General features: G+C 35.7%; 1 long non-coding RNA gene and 1 pseudogene across 1 annotated transcript in view; one reads left to right on the plus strand and one right to left on the minus strand.

Moving 5' to 3' along the window:
• LOC116550977 overlaps positions 1-17,008 on the plus strand; it is a 55,570-nt gene extending 38,562 nt beyond the window's left edge. The window contains exons 2-3 of the long non-coding RNA XR_004268650.1: positions 9,487-9,611; positions 15,617-17,008. This is a non-coding gene — a long non-coding RNA (uncharacterized LOC116550977). The remainder of the gene's footprint in view (positions 1-9,486; positions 9,612-15,616) is intronic.
• Positions 12,816-13,306, minus strand: LOC116550976 (annotated as a pseudogene).
• Positions 17,009-17,701: the final 693 nt, after the last annotated feature.

Below are 17,701 nucleotides of genomic sequence, written 5' to 3' on the forward strand. Positions count from 1 at the left end.
CAAATTCTCCACTGGCTTCCCATCTCACTCAGAGTGAAAGCCAACAGTCTCACAACATGGCCCTTGGTTACTATCTCTTATTGCAACATCGACCTCCTTTTATTGTCCTAAAATGCACCAGTCACTCCTTTCTCTCAGGCTACTTAGAGTTGTTTTTCTGCTTTCCTGGAATGTCCCAGAAATTTGCATGTTTTGGTCCTTCATCAAGTTAATTACTCAAATGGTGATCTTCTCTGTGTTACTTTCCTTACCATGTGATCTCATAATGCAATCTTGATCTCACAATTCATTTAGATATGAACTTTTGGAATTCTGTATATTGGTGTGCAGGGGTGTATTGGCACATGTATATTTGCAGAGTTTTTGTTTCAGAATGATGATGTAAGTCATGAATGAATCAGTATATGGCTCAATGTGAATAATATAACATGTGCATTTTTAATTTATATTTTTGGATAGAATATCATGCCACAGAATCTGATAGAAAAACAAATACTAGAGGATTAGTACATTTGGAAAATGTGTTATTTAATAGATTGATGAAGAATATGGAAAGAGAGAAAGGTGCTCTTGAGGTAGTAGTCATCTTTTAAGTGTTTTTTAGACTGTAAGTGTAACCAGTATCATAATGAATTATGTTTTTATTGGTATATTCTTCATATTTTAATATATTTGACAAATAACTATGTTTAGAATATGTTTTCAGTCTTGACTAAAGGCAAAGGAAATTGCTCCATGACTTATTATAGTTTTTTCCATCAGTATAATTCTGTAGCGTAGCATTCTTTGGAGAACGTGTAAGAAAATAAGCAAAAGATTAGCAGCAAATTCTAGCATAAGTGGATTAGCCATCTGAGCAGTCTTGAAGGTAATCCTTTTTATTTGGGAGAAAAACATGCTAATTGGAGAATTTATACATCTGTGGTATTAGTTTTATTAACAAAGAAAAATTGATAAGAGCAATGAGTCTCAATGCCATTTCTGGAATATTAACTTTATTTCAGTATATGGGCTTGAAAATTATCCTTGTAACTCTGTGTGAAGTCTTAAAATTAATCACACCATTGTTTGTATGTACAGAACCATTGCTGGCCCTTTATCATGACTATTATTTACTGAAAGTTCATGAGTCTCATGTTTAAATTCAGAGTAAAATTTAATCCTAACCAATATACAAATTTATCAGCTCATAATTTAAATGGTTGCTTTTTTACCTTTAGTCTTTAAAGAACAATTGTTCCTGCTTGGCTCCAAACTTGCATGTGAGAGAATGTAAAGAGGCTTTTATAATCTTTTGATGTAGATAGGGGAGCCTTAGACATCTTTCTATCCCTTGCTGTGGGTGATGTGATAACCTTTGACACATGAGGACATTGTGCTGGCATTCGAGGTTGGTATGTGGTACTACTGTTAAAGGAACTCCTTGAGCTTGGTAGATAGAGCCTGTTGGCAGCTCCTTGGAAGGCATGGTGTTTCTTTAGCTCTAATGGAGCACTATCACGCTCTCTACACATCTCTTTGGTCTATGATATTGACTCATGTAAATTTCATTATTAGGCTTTCTAGACCTAAATGCAGCATTTTGAGTAAGTTTTGAACACATAATTTAAGGTTAATCCAACTACATTTAATACCTTCTTATCCAAACATGTCACCTTCTTATCTGTACTGTGGATTGAAGGGAATCCATATTCCCTTGAATTCATCAGGAACCAAAGTCTTCTGAGCACCAAGACACATAGAAATGGATTTATACCTTTTTCTCCCAGTCAAAATTTCAGGTGAAGAAAAGGAAGAAATATATCTTCTTTCCTTACCACTCAAGCTCCATGGTTAATCTTTTCAGACACATTAATTCCTTTATATTAAATAATTCATCATTTATTTTTACAATTCTGTATCAAGATTTACTAAAGTAGCACATACATATTAAAACACATTATCTTTGTTTAAAGATAGATGTTTTTCAAATCGATTATCTTTCTGAAGACATTGAAATTCCATGTTCTTAAGCTTTTGGGTGATAATGTTTATTATTTCACCTCAATACTGAAAGAGCACAAAGAAACATTAAGAGTTAGATTAAAATGTATCCATGCGATATTTTTTAGTACTTTCTCTAGTGTAAATCTTTTTGTCTCTATAAAGTCTAGGTTCAGAAATTATAGACCCCCCAATAAAGTGGGAGCTAGATCTTTATTCCAAACTAACTTTTTATCTCTGAGGTACTTTATGTTTCTCTTGATCAAACTGCTCACTGAGTTTTACCTTATACCTATTCAGATCCTCAGAATAATGTTTTTAAAATAAAAGTCATGATTTATTTTATTTGTTATGAAAATAAATTTATGTAATTCAGTTGAAAGAAAAAGTGAGAGAAAAAGAAAGAAAGAAAGAAAGAGGAAGGAAGGAAGGAAGCAAGGAAGGAAGGAAGGAAGGAGAAAGGTCAGGAAAGATAAAGAGAAAAAAGAGGAAGAAATGAAGAAAGAGAAAGAGAAAAAAGATAAAGGATAAAAGGAAGGAAGGGAAGAAAGCTGGAATGATGAAAAAGGAAAAATAGAGAAAAGAAAAAAATAAAACAGAAATGAGATAAGTAACTTTTTTGTTTCAGTCATATACATATTTCTGAGTGAATGTCTTTACAATCAGGTGTATAATTGTATAACTATATTTATTAATATTAATCTTAGGTAAAAATAATTGTAATTGAATTTAAAAAGAAAAACAACTTTGAAAACTATTGGCCTAGTACTAGCCCCTTCTATTTCTAAGAAACCTAAACTACATGGGTATGGCAAAATTTTGTTAATATATACAGCTTTCTTCTTCACATGGATATTTTATAATGTGTGTGTGAGTGTGTGTGTCTGTGTGTGTGTGTGTGTGTGTGTTTTCATCATGGCTAACAGGCATGAAATTATGAGGGATTTTAGTTAAAAGCAGAAGCATAGATTTATGAGTCAGTATCTCAATATCAATCTCTTTTCTTGTGCTCCCTTAGGTTGTCCTTTTTGTTTCTGTCCAAAGAGTATGACTAGAAAGGGATGCATGCCATCTGGCCTAGATTACAAGAAACAGCATGGTATCATCTTCTGGCTCTTTGGAACCTCTCAAAGTAACCTTGCCTAGTGCATGATTAACTTTAGTCTCTTTCTGTCTCTCATGTTTGATTTCCTCTTTTAATGCACTGTCTATATACAGTTCACAACTCATTTTAGCCTGAAACACCACTATTGGAATTGAATCTTTGTCATTAAGAAATTGTGGCCCAGATAACATTTATATGATATCAAATCCACCAAACAGGAAGCTACTGAAATCTAACCCAGATATAATACTAGCCTATCATTATTTTTCATCTGAGTACAATATGCAATTTATGTATACCTACTACTCATCAGGGACCAGGTTTCCTGATCTTTATATTAAGGGTCTTAAAACATCTCAAACTCTATTATGGTTTGCCCTGTTTCTCAGCTAACCAATAACAACAAGAATACAAAATCTCCCAGTGGTAGATTCCCCTCTTATCCCACCCCACCCATGCAAAATATTTAGATGTGTGTGCTTAACATAGGTTACATTGATTGATATAGCAATTTTATTTGGTAGTTAAGGCAGGCAGTTTGTTGGTGATTGATAGAATAAAAAGAATACTGTGTCATGTGATGGAGATATCAGCTGATAGCAAAGCAAAGGATCTGAGGCCAGAAGAGTTCATAGTTTCAAAGTGGGTCAGGATGGGGGAGGGCAAGATGGCTGACTAGATGCTGTCACATGGAACAACTTGCACAGAGGGATTGAGACGAATGTGTGCTTGTAAAAGATTTTCAGAGGGGAGAAGCCAGGAGTGGACAGAGAGGTGTCCTGGAGCATAAACTCCTCCACAGGGCTAATGCTCGCATCACGCCAGCCTTGTGTATGTCGGTCTTAGTCACTCACTGTGGTTGTTCAGTCTCATAGGGAGTAAGGAGCATGAGGACATGGTAAGCAGATCATCATGGCTGAGGGAGTTTCTCTGAAGGTTTGTTGTAGGGAGCCATGCGTGGCTAACACAGCAACAGCAGCAGTAGTCCTAGAAATGAAAAAGTTTCACTACTCAGAAAGAGCTATTTGGGTAGTTCATCAGCCATATCGACTACAGCATCTGAGAGATTTTCTAAAACAATTTAGCTCCCCCAATTACAATCCACCAGTGGTTTCCTACAGGCTAAAACATTAATTCCAAATTATTTTTGTTTCCTTTCATTGTATCCATCCTTACAATCTATACATATAGATGTATTTGTAATTTTTAAAATGCCATCTTCTATGTATATTTTGTATACTTTTTGGACAGATGGCTTTATCTTCAAAGAATGATCTTTGAAGATTTGAGCACCTAATCACTTAGTTAATTTCAGCTTTTTAAGTCTAGTTAAGATGTTACTTCCTCCTATATACCTAACTATATTCCCAAAGTCCTAACCTCTGCCTTAATCCATCTCTTTCTAAAAGCTCCTCTAGCATTTAAAATTCTCTAAGTATCTGCTTACTGTTCTCTCATCTCAGTAAATAACTATTTTCTTATGTTCAGAAGCTTGTGATTTTTAATCTCTTTATTATACATCTTGACACATAATACCAACATTCAATATACTTTTTCTTAAATAAATGCATTAATGAGGTTTATGGATTAAAATACTCAAACTAAACCAAATAAAAAAGTAGAATGCATTGCCATGCTATGAACCCAGTTTCATCAGATTCTCACATATACAACCTACTCTTATTTAACAACAAAAAGGTGTATGGATTTTTACACTATGGTATCTGAAATTAGATGACTCTTAATTTATTGGCAATTTAAGATTATCTTATGAATGTGTATTCAGACACTTACATCATATATTTAAAGTGGAAGATACCTAAGTGTATGTTCGTGTCTCTTGGTGTCCTCCTGGGTTGCATGCAGTTAATATGGCTGGAATCCTTATGCCATGATTGATTTTTCTCCAATAATAAATTAAACTCCTCAGTAGTACTATTTCAGCATTATGTTACAATCAGTTATAGCTACTATTATGGTTGTTTGCAGATGAATGGCCCCACTTCTGTTCATCTAGCTTTTAACTGTGCTTGTTTCCATATTTCTAGTCTATAGTCCACTGAAGAGCAACAGGTAAGCAAATTAACTTTCCTGTAGTTATTGTCATACCTTTTTCCATCATATACATTATACACAACAAGCATATCGATATAAACTTTCTCAAATTCTCACTCAAAATCACTCTCCAACATAGCTATTGGGATAACACATAGTTCTTTATGTAAAAAAACTGATATCCTTCAATAAGATATGGTTTATATTTTTATCCTAGTTCTCTATGGGATATCTTACTTTTCATGCAAGGCCTCCACCATTATCAGATCTTTTTCTCTTTCACAAATTAGCCCAAACTAAAATGATCATTTTCTTACATTGGTGCTTAGATACTAACTTCATTTTGTGTGTCTGCGATTGCTCACTCTTCCAACACAAATGTAGAGACTTCATCAACTGTACCTCCATAGCTCTGCACTGTACAGAACTGCCTCTCACTCTTTATAAATCTACAGCTCCTGCTTTTGATAGAAAAAGAATAACGTCTAAGTTGAATTCTACCATAGCAAGTCCTCACTTTTCAAAAGTAATTGATTCTAAGTAACTTCCTAGGTTTATGCTTTCAGACGCGCCTCTGGCTATAGCACCATGAGGTTTTTCTTTTTAACAGTTTCATTTCCAGTAGGCCTGCACAACAGAGAAAGGCTTTGGGTATCAAAGTGTTGATAGAGGTTTGAGTCTAGTTCAGTATAGGTCACAAGGATAAATGGAGAGTAACCCGAGATGAGCTTAGCACTAATTAGTGACAGGAGAAGCTGGATAATGTTACTTCTTCTGTACTGAATGTCTGTTTTGTTCAGTCGACTACATTAGGTGGACTTGCTCTTTAATTCCCACAGTTAACATTATGAAACAAATAGCACTTCCATTTCACAAACGAGGTTTAGCAAGGTTAAGCAATTTGTTCATGAACCAAAAGCCTGCAACTGACAGGTATGATCAGCCTCATCCCATCCCTGTAAGTAGACATTTCAGCTGAATTTCTGTGACTAGTTTTCTTAAATCTCTCTTCAGTCTATTTACCATCCACTTAACATCTTGCCCACTATGTGCAAGGCACTGTTCTAAGAGCTTTAAAATATTCAAAGTATTTACTCATAACAGCCCTCTAAGTGATACATTATTAACTGCATTTTTAAAGAACAGGAAAGTAGGACCAGAGATATTTAGCGAATTGCCCAAGATCATGCAGCTTTAAAATACTTTTTTTGATTACACAGACACACAAAACTAAATTTAGTGTTTGGTTAAATGTTATGCTATTGTAATAAAGTCATTGCATTTTTCAAAATTTAGTTTTGTTTTAAAATAGATTTATTTTTAGCAGTAGACATTTTTGTTTCAAGCCTAGTTATTATTTGTCCATGCCTGAAAGATGTTTACCTTTTAATCCGTGGTCACTCTAACTGCCACTATCACTGTTTCCTTTTGGCAGCTACTAGACTCTTAGGCTGAGAAACTTGGGATTAATAACAGTTTCTCGGAGATGTACATTAGAGATCCAATATATTTCATTGATGACACATGCCCTACTTCCTCAATATCCTTCACTCTAGCCAAGGCTGTCTGTGACTGGAAGAAAGAAATACTTTGCAGCAGCTCTAGAACTGCAGGCTGCTGACAAGGACCATTAACTAATTTAGATTTAAGTGTCTGTGGAATTGCTGGCTAGAACTACTACAGCAATGCCATGGGATAATAAAGGTTTACTTCTAGCAGAGAGTCTCCAGAGCTGCCTGGGTCTCGTATTTCTTCTTACTGAAGTTAATGCACTGGAAACTGTGAGTGTGTGTGCGTGTGTTTGTGTTTGTTTATAAAACACATGATGTGGTTTGAATAAAATGTAGATTTTATAGTATGCAATTAGGTGAATAATTTATTACATGTATGGCATTAAAGAGATCAGGAAGAATGTGTTATTATTGGTTATGTGAGTCCTCTATAATGTTATTTGGTGTGATGTTCTTCACATGGCTTGCTCTGACAGTTTTTATGTCTCGTCATTGCATGCTGATGGCAGTGTGCAAATAGGTTTGCCACACAGGAATTACCTGTCCCACAAGTTCATTTTCAATGGCATTCTAAAGATCAACCATCCTTGCAGGAGTTAAGAAAGATTTATAGAATCATTGCAATGCAAATCCTTAGAAAGAAAGACATAAAAAAACTGACAGTATTGTATAGGAGAGAATATAAAAAATTTACTATTTTTAGTGTTTCATATTTTAAAAAGTGAAACTGCTATATAATAAAAATTTAAAAATTAAATTTTCATAAAATCAAATTTTAATGCTTTTCTCCCCACATGTTAAACAACAGCTTCTGATCAATCTTTGTAAGGAGTCTATGCTAGAACTTATAAATAACTAACATTTGTTTTAATGGTGAAATCACCAACAGATTCCTCAATATACAAGGCAGTGATTTACATTTCAAATTATCTGAATATAGATTACAAAAGAAAAACCTAGAAATTCTCCATTTCTGATATCCACATTTATTTGGTCATAGAGAAGTACAAATATTGCTGAAAGAAATACTACAATCTCATAATATTTTGGCTAAATATATATACACACATATACTTGGGAACATGTACACGTATATACATATATATTGTACAAATTTTTAAATGCTTAGTTTTGTTCATATAAGGCAAATCTCATATGGTGTTTTAAAAATAGCTAGACTATTTCCAGAAAAATTAATTTTAAGTGGACATAAAGGAGAAAGCCTCTCAAAAATCCTTGCCTGATTTGTTTATCTTGGGACAAGTGGGCTGATTTTGTATTTTCTATTACTTTGTGGCTGCCCATGGCATTTGTCTCTATATTATTTTACATGCCACAAGTATAAAGCAGTATTTACTATTAAATTCCTACTATTTTATTTATGCAAATTTATGGGGTAAGAAATGTTTTACATATCTGATGCTCAGTGATCAAATCAGGGATCCAAGTACAATACATTTTTTTAAAGTATAGTCATCCTACTCTGCCATCAAACATTGAATTTATTTCTTCTCTCTACTGCATGTTTTTACCCTTTAATCCAGCAGTTCCCAATCTTTTTAACACCAGGGACAAGTTTGCAGAAGACCATTTTTCCATGGATGGAGGTTGGGGGTCATGGTTTCATGGATGGAGGTTGGGGGTCACATTATATATATTGTGTGCTTAATTTATATTATCATTACATTGTAATATGCAATGAAGTAATTATACAACTCACCATAATGTAGACTCAGTGGGGACCCTGAACTTGTTTTCCTGCAACTACATGGTCGCATCTGGGTATGATGGGAGACAGTGACAGATCATCAGTCATTAGGTTCTCATAAGGAGCATGAAACCTAGATTTCTTGCATGCACAGTTCACAATAGGGTTTGCAATCCTATGAGAATCTAATGCAGCTGCCGCTCTGACAAGAGGTGGAGCTCAGGCAGCAATGTGAGTGATGAAGAGTTGCTGTAAATACAGATGAGGCTTTGCTCACTTGTCCGCCACTCATTTCCTGCTGCACAGCCTGGTTCCTAACAGGCCACAGATGGGTAGTTGACTGTGGCCCCAGGGTTGAGGATCCCGGCTTTAACTCACTTCTCTGTATCCTTTTCCCTCCCCCTATTCTCCCTTCTCAGTATCTATTATCTATTTTTCTTCTACCATTACCATGTGTTAAAATGTTTTAGCTCCTACATCTAAGTGAGATCATGTGGCAGTTGTCTTTTTGTGCCTGATCTAAAGATCAGGGAAAGAAAGAAAATCTGGTAAAAGAAATAATCTAATTCCATTTTAAAAGGCCTCAAAATAGAAATACTGAGCAGCAAAATATAAATGATTAAAGTCAATTTAGGATACAAGATTACTAGCTTAAACATTTGTAAGAGTTTGTTGAGTTTTTGAGGACAGTGGTTTGTTAAAGCAAACTAAATATGGCCTGAGAAGGACTCTGTACTTCTACATTTGAGTTCTTGTGGATGAACTGTAACCTAGCTTAATAGTCAGACAAAATTAAAAACCTAACTTAATAGTATGCATCTGTAACAATGCCTGAATGTCAGCCAATCCCACCAGCCATACTTCAACCACTCATAGGCTGTTGAATGCTCAAACTGCGTTCAAGTAGGCAAATGCCTAGCATAACCAATCTCACTGTTTCTGTACCTCACTTCCAATTCCTGTACTTTACTTTACCTTTTTTGTCTGTAAGTTTGTTCTGACCACGAGGCACTCTTGGTCTCTGTGAATCTACTGTGATTCTGGGGACTGCCCGGTTTGCAAATTGTTCATTGCTCAATTAAACTCCTTTCATTTTAATTCAACTGAAATTTTTCTTTTATCAGATGATGTCAGAAGCAGGATGCAAAGTGGAGGTTCTAGCGACCCTCAGGAGCACTGAGTGAACATGCAAGGAACCTGTAGGACCCACTTGTGTCCATTGATCTCTCAGAGCAGCTGGGGATTGTGGGTAAGCCGTCTTTCAGATTTTAGAACTCCACGGCTCTCTGTGTTTCTTTGAGCAAATTTCTGATCCAAACTGGGTTTGGCATCATGGAATGGGTCCAGGAATGGATTTGATCCAGGAATGAACTGGCTTGGATCCAGTTAGAGGTCGTTTACATTTGGCTGGGTCAGAAAGGAAATGGTAGTAACCAGTAATATTACAGGGGATATAAAATTTCATTTTTGAAAATTAACAGCAATTTTTGTGTTCTACCCTTTGCTTAAATTTTTCTTGCATACTCAAATAGGAAAAAACCCAATCATTGGCGAAGTTAATCCAGAGAACCTGAAAGTAAAGCCAATAATTAGGTAAAAATGGGATCCTTAACTTCTGGAAAACTGATTTACTTCTGGCTTATAATTTAGGCCTGAGAGGCAGTAAAATCTTATGGCAAAATCTTACTAAAGATATCTTACTGGGGAATGTTCCAAATGAACAACCATGCAGTAACGTCAATTTGAAAGTGAGGCCTCTCAGTAAAGTCCCTTTGGTTAAGAATGGATTTGGCACTACGGGATGTCAACTGCTATTCTCTTTGGAATAATCTGTCTTGCACTCTTTGCTAATGACTATGGGTGACAGGATTAGGGATTTACAGGATCGTGGGACATGGGGAGCTTATTCTTTCCTAAAAGGGGAAGGTTGAGAGGTGATCAGACTGCTGGAAAAGAGCTCTTAGCTACCAAGAAGCAATCACCTGAAGTTCTAAGAGTTTCCTCAATGGGTGAGTTTTTCTCCGGCCTCCCTGATCGTTTGACCTTCCCCAACCTGCCACAGACAATGCTTTCCCCCTTCTCTTTTCCCCTTCTTATCTTTTCTCTTTCAAAGATCGACCATCTTGCCCAGAGACCCAGTGTGGAAACTCCTAGTCAGAGGCTGGATTAATTTAAGGCTTGCCAATTTGATATTGGGCGCTAAGCAGAGTGGTTAATGTCTGTTTCATCACATGTATTCTGCTCCGGCCAGACTGAAGAAAAGATAATTTTCCTTTATGATGCCTCTTGGCCCCAGCATGATGGTGTGGCAAACTGAGTCGCTAAGGCTGCTCAAGGAAAGGGAACCCAGAAGCTTGGCATCCTGGCAAAAGGGTAAGAATTTCTTACCAGTCAGGTTTCTGGCTTCTCTGTGTGTCTGTGTGCAAACAGGTGAATGAACGGTAAATATCCCTGTTTATCTCTTCTGTAAAGTTTTGATTAATGTAAAAAACAATTCTGAGACTAGTCTTAAACTGACATATTTGTGCTATAAATTTTTTTCTGTGTCAAGGGGTACCTGAGGATAAAATATGGGCTTAGGACCCCATAAGCTGGCTGCTCAAGATGTCCCAGCAAGCTATCAATAACAAACTATCCTGCAGGTCCTGAAACAAACGAAAACACTGGATGGGTTTCTTATCTTGATTTATGTCCTTGGGAGCTTGACCTTGAAACCGTATGTCAGTACTTTCTCTTGGTCTGTGCCTTCCAGGAAGAGGAATTTTAGGATTTATTTCATAGTTAGCTCTAAAATCTACCTTGAGTAGTTAAAAGCCTTTGCAAGCTCAAAATTAACTACTATAGATTTTTTTCTGGGAAGGGCAGTGGAGACTGCCCTGTATTTTATCTGAGTAGCTAAGGTTTTGCCTTTTCACACTGGCAGACTGGGTTTGATTCCCTGCTTAGGAAGTAAGTCCTTTTTGGTTTAATATCTGCATGACCTTGTCTAGTCTATTCTTCTTCACGGATTACCTTAAATTTTCCTTTCTCTGAGCACCTGGAAGTTTACCTTTGGTAAAGTTCAGAAGCCAGAAATTTGAAAAGGTCATTTGACCTTTTAAACAAAATTTTAAAAGGACTTTATTAAATAATGCTATGGTTAAAAGTTACCTTAATTAGAAGTGGATATTCAAGCTCTAATGTCTGGACTTTTTCGGAAAATGATGAGGCACCAGAAGCCCATTTCCTGGCCTTGTTCTTCCAAGAACTCCACTGTAAAGCCAATAACCAATTAATAAGCGTAAAAACTGGTAAACGAAAAATTCTACAGCTACTTTAGTAATCTTCTGCTGTCTGTGTAATTACATATGTGTTGTGTATAATGTTTATATAAAAGAGTTCTAACTAATTAGCTTAAACAAAAATAGGTGCTTAAATAAAGTATTGTGAAAGCAAAATAAGAACTGTAATGCCATTACTTTATTGATCTTTGTGAAATAAAGTCGGCTTTTAAGATTGTTGATAGAAAATATACGATAGACTGGATAGGGAAAATGTGGCACATATACACCATGGAATATTATGCAGCCATCAAAAACGATGAGCTTGGGTCCTTTGTAGGGACATGGATGAACCTGGAAACCATCATTCTCAGCAAAATGACAGAAGAGCAGAAGATCAAACACCGCATGTTCTCACTCATAGGCGGTTGTTGAACAATGAGAACACATGGACACAGGGAGGGGAGCACTACACACTGGGGTCAGTTGGGGGGAAATAGGGGAGGGACGGTGGGGGATGGGAAGCTGGGGAGAGATAGCAAGGGGAGAAATGCCAGATGTAGGTGATGGGGAGGAAGGCAGCAAATCACACTGCCACGTGTGTTCCTATGCAACAATTTTGCATGTTCTTCACATGTACCCCAAAACCTAAAATGCAATAAAATCAATAAATGGGAAAAAAAACAACAACAAACAAACAAACAAACAAAAAAAAGAAAATATATTTTGTCTAAATTATGCAGGTCAGATATTAGGTATTCTAAGTGCTTTAAGGTCATGAACTGTTTTGATTTTTGAAAACTGTTCAACTGGCCAGGTGTGGTGGCTCACACCCATAATTCCAACATTTTGGGAGGCTGAGGAGGGAGGATAGCCTGGTGTCAGGAGTTCAAAACCAGCCTGGCCAACGTGGTGAAGCCCTGTCTCTACTAAAAATTAAAAAAATATATATATAGACATGGTGGTGGGAACGTTTAATCCCAGTTACTTGGGAGGCTGAAGCAGAAGAATAACTTGAACTTGGGAGGCAGAGATTACAGTGAGCTGAGATTGTGCCATTGCACTCCAACCTGGGTGACAAGAGCAGAAAGAAAGACAGAAAAGAAAAGAAAAAAAAATTGTTCAATTTATTTTGGAGGCATTAAATTATTTTATTTTTATTTATTTATTTTTTTCAAACAACCAGACACACGAAAGTTTTTAGTTTATTAAGCTTCTCGTGAAAAATCCACAACGGCCATAGATAACATCATTGCACCTTTACTCCTTTGGCTGTGATCCAATCTCCAGCTCACTTTTTGCCAGCGCCAACACTGGCCTTTGCAGTCCCCCTGACTTTCTTAATTCTGTTCTTGCGTTCCTTTCGTTGCTTTCTTGAGGTCTTTTTCTTCTCATACAGGTCATGTCTTGCAAGTCTATGTTTGGGTTCATTTTTCTTTGCATAATCCAGGGAATCATAAATCATGCCAAAGCCAGTTGTCTTGCCACCACCAAAATGAGTTCTGAATCCAAATACAAAGATGACATCCGGTGTGGTCTTGTACATTTTGGCTAGTTTTTTCCGAATTTCTGTTTTAGGCACTGTTGCCTTCCCGAGGTGAAGGACATTAATGACCATTTGTTTCCTCTGAAGCAGTTGGTTGGTCATGAACTTTCTAGTGTGGGTAGTTACTGTGTTGTTCATGATGGCGCCCTATCCTTACACAGGCGGGGAGGAAAAAACGGCATTAAATTCTTAATAAGCCTTAAAGATTATATGGAGTTTGCCATGCCCCCTACCTATGGAATTAAGGTTATAAAGTGGAAGAGATTTTATATAATAAAGGATGTTGTAATATAAATTCTTGTCCTAAATTAAAATGACTGGTTGTTTAAAAAGAGGGAGGTTTAGGGCAAGTCAGAGAGTCTGAACACATCATACATGGTCTGTGTATATCATGAAAGAATGTATGAAAATAAATTTACACCAGAATGTACAATTTAAATGTGATTAGGCCTCTTGAGTGTTTTTTAAAATGTCTCTATGACTTTTAACTGCACAGCTTGCCTGCTTTACAGCTAGGTAAGGCCCAGGGCACGTGGAGTTAGATTCTAGAAAGGGTCAGATCTTATTTGCATTTATGTTTGGGTCCCAGACTCCACACCTAGTACATAATTAAAATCCTTTACTGACCAAAGTTTTCACCAAAAGTAAAAATCACTAAGAGTTAATATTGTAATATGTAATTGAGACTACTGAAAAAATATGTTTACATACAAGATGTGTAAGGAGAATAAAATGTGTCTTTGTAAGAGATTATAAGAAGGTATGGGAATGAAAATATTTGCCTAGGTTAGAAGGTTAAATGATTGTTTTACATTAAATAAAGCTAAAGGTTTGAACAAGTTGTAGAAGGTTTATAAAAATTAATTGTAAAAGATTCAATATGTGAGCATATTGGCAAAAGTTTAGATGACATTATTCAGAGTTTTTTTTTTTCATAGCTGAGACATGGCATGAAAAGCACAAAGAAGTTTTCTGACAACATTTTTTTGTGCTCTGAGAAAAAAATTGTAAAGGGCTAAAAAAGGATTTATAAAAATCTTAGCTTACGGTCAAATTAATTAAAACCGAATAGATTTATAAAATCAAGAAACTAGCTTTAACATTAAAAATTCACTAATGGAAACATAAAATTTGGTTTTCTCTTTTAAAAATATGTAACATTAAAAAATTATGAAAGTTTTTCATTTACCTTTTAAGTAAACTACAATAGGAAAGGGGGAAGGGAAAGAAAGGAGACAGAGTCAGTTGACCTCATGTGCTCGTCATTTTTCTTGTTTGGAAAGTTGAGTCTCCTCTCTATCAGAATAATCTTTTCTCCTTTTCACAATTTTTGAGTTATCATTTTGGCTAACTGAATGGCTTATAGTAACCTAAGATTCTATTTTGTAATATCCAATGTTTTAATCCTTTGGTTTAAAACCATGGTTCACTGAGGACAACCGCTTCATAATCTAGAACCCAAAGATTGGATCTTTTTAGAACATCAGAGAAAGACTGTCCTTGCTGTCCACACTACTGCAAAACTTTGGAGCCTTGAAGCTTGGTTTCATAATCTCACAACTGAGAAGGGTCCCTCCATACTGCCGAACTGACCAACCATTGGAACCCTTAAGATAAAACTAACCAGCAAAGTCTCTCCCCAGATGAACACGGAATCCTTAATGTAAACAGTTTTTCTCAAGATCCTGGATCAAAACGTCTACTATCACAAGACTCTTATATTTGAATATTGTTTCTTGTTTATGTCCCATGAACAACAGAAATGAAAAGGGGATCTATTGTGTGCACTTATAAGGTACACTTTTATTTGTGAAGGATTTTGCATCCAGCCTTATACATGAATAACCCTGTACTTTAATAGATAAAACATGAAGCCCCAGTGTAGGTGAGAAACTTTCGAGGTAAGATGTTGCCTTATAATCAGTCAAAACTCCTCGTAACCAAATCATGGATTAAAGAGAACATTGCCAGGAGGCCTTCACTCTTCTAAAAAGACATCTCATTTGTTAGGTTCTTTTTCCATGGTTTAGTGTCAAGGCAGCAATAATTAGAAATGTCACCCTCAAAATACAGTCTACAGCAAATTCTTCTTTAAAGGCTATTGTTGCACATCATACTTTAAATTATCTTGTAAAAGTTATACTAAATAATATAACTGGCTAAACAGAAAAATACTTGTGAAGTTGCTGACATTTGTGGCCTATGGAGAAATATATTAAATGTATTATACAATTTCAGTTATAGGGGATTAATGAAAAGACCACTTATTCAAGAACGTAAGCTCTTCATCTAGCTCATTTCTTAATCTATTTAATTTTACATGGTTTGGTTCCTGGGGACCCTGGGTCAGAAGCATACTCCAAACTTGGTATTATTCTCCCGATAGTCATAATGATAGTCTCCCTGGTGTGCTGTATTCTCTCAAAGTTATTAAATTTTTGCATACAGCCATCTGTAGAACATCAAATGGTCTCTCTTCAACTGGAATGACAAAAGCTGAAAGAAATCTTCTACCCTGAAGACAAAGAAATGTGCCACCCTGAAGACACCGTAACCTATGAATGATGTGCTGAGACTGGAAATTCAAAATGATGGTAAGTCAGACGGGCCCTAAGGCCTTAAGTTTTGGTCACACCCTTACCTAAGTGAGAACCTGGCTGAAAAGGGGGAATTTTTAAAAAACAAAATTAGGGGAAGTCATTATTTGTCTGAGTTCAGGCACTAGGCCCCAGCAAACCAAATCAAGCTAAAATGAAGCCACTCCTGCTAAACGTTACATAATCGAACTAAGTCTTTAAGAAAACACATAGATACTAGAACAGATCAGGTTTTGTTTTTCTCCTGTAAACAGGATGTCTAACATAAAGAGGTACCCTCTACTCAGTCCTTATTCTCTGCTTGCAAAACCTGCTTTTCTACTGTTTCCCAGTAGGTTTCAAAACAATATAAGTACATTTATGATAGTGATAGTAACCTCAGTGACTAGGATTTTGGTCAATCACTCAAAATTGAGAAAATGACCAAAAAGGGGAAACAACTGTTAAAGCAAACTAAGCATGGCCTGAAGATTCCATATTTTATATTTGAGTCCTTGTGGATGAACAGTTACCTAGTTTAATAGTCAGGCAAAATGGAAACTCAACTAAATAGTATGCACCTATAACAGTGGCTGCGTGTTGGCCAATCCGAGTGGCCACACTTCAACCACTCTTAGATTGCTGTAGGTTCAAACTGTGTTCAAATAAGGCAAGCTCCAAGCTGTAACCATGCTCATTGCTTCTGTTCCTCACTCCTGATTCCTGTATGTCACTTTACCTTTTTGTCTATAAATTTGTTCTGACCATGAGACACCCCTGGTCTCTGTGAATCTGCTGTGTGATTCTGGGGGTGCCTGATTAGGGAATCATTCATTTCTTCATTAAACTATTTTAAATTTAACTCAGCTGAAGTTTGTCTTTTGTCAGGTTGAATTTTATATATCTACTTCAGACTTTAATTTCTTCCATATTACAAAGGCTGGTAACATGTTTTTTAAATAAGTGAAAATGTATTGGACAAAAGTCTTCTGTTGCTTTTTTCTCAAAGTACGTGAAGTGATGCTACTTTATCCACCTTTCTCATAGTTTCTCTGTCATAATCTCACACTGGAGGTACAGTATTCTTCTTCATACCTTGAGTCCTTTCTCTTGTAATATGAAAGGCATGTAGCCACTTTCTTTTTCTAATTCTTTTATAAATCTAAACATTCTCACTACCTATTGGGTACTATGCTCACCCACTGGGTGAGGGCATCATTTTTATACCAAATCTCAACAATACACTATTTACCCATGTAAAAAACCTATACATGTACCTTCTGAACCCAAAATAAAAGTTGAAAAAATAAAATTAAATACATAATACCTCCCCAGGATATTGCTTATGGGAACAAGTCTAAGTTCCTTAATACAGAGTAAAATGGTAATAAAATTCTTGCCCTGATTTTCTTTCTTAAGGCTATGTCATTTCAACACTTCCCATCACCATTCTTCCCCAATTTCTTCTACATTTTTGGAGGCTAAAATCCTTAATACATTAAATTTTGGTTCAATGTTTGTTATATGCCTAAAATAATACTTAGCTGAGATGATGCAAATATGAATAAGGTATGTATTCTTATATATATATACTCAAATATATATACTTGTATATATATTTGACTCATTCTCTTTCATAATTTCATTTCTGTTCCTTTCAGAATAGTGAAATGATTCTAATTTTTAATGATCTGTCTTTTCTTGGAAATTTTCTATTTCCAAATGTCAAAATTTTTTGTCTCTCCATTCCCATAATACTTATCCATGTCATTACATAGCACAAATAGTTATGAGATGTACCATTGTTAGTTACACACATTTCTTGTTTTCCTAACAATGTCCTTGTCCTTAAGATCAGAGATTATATTTTACTCGTTTGTATTCCAATCAGAAAAAAACTGTGACTTGTGTGTAATAAATATTCAATAATTGTTTTGATGCAATATGTATTAAAATA

The sequence above is a fragment of the Sapajus apella genome, unplaced genomic scaffold (assembly GCF_009761245.1).
Source record: "Sapajus apella isolate SASKATOON/1434 unplaced genomic scaffold, GSC_monkey_1.0 scaffold8, whole genome shotgun sequence".
In the NCBI taxonomy this organism is placed as follows: domain Eukaryota; kingdom Metazoa; phylum Chordata; class Mammalia; order Primates; family Cebidae; genus Sapajus; species Sapajus apella.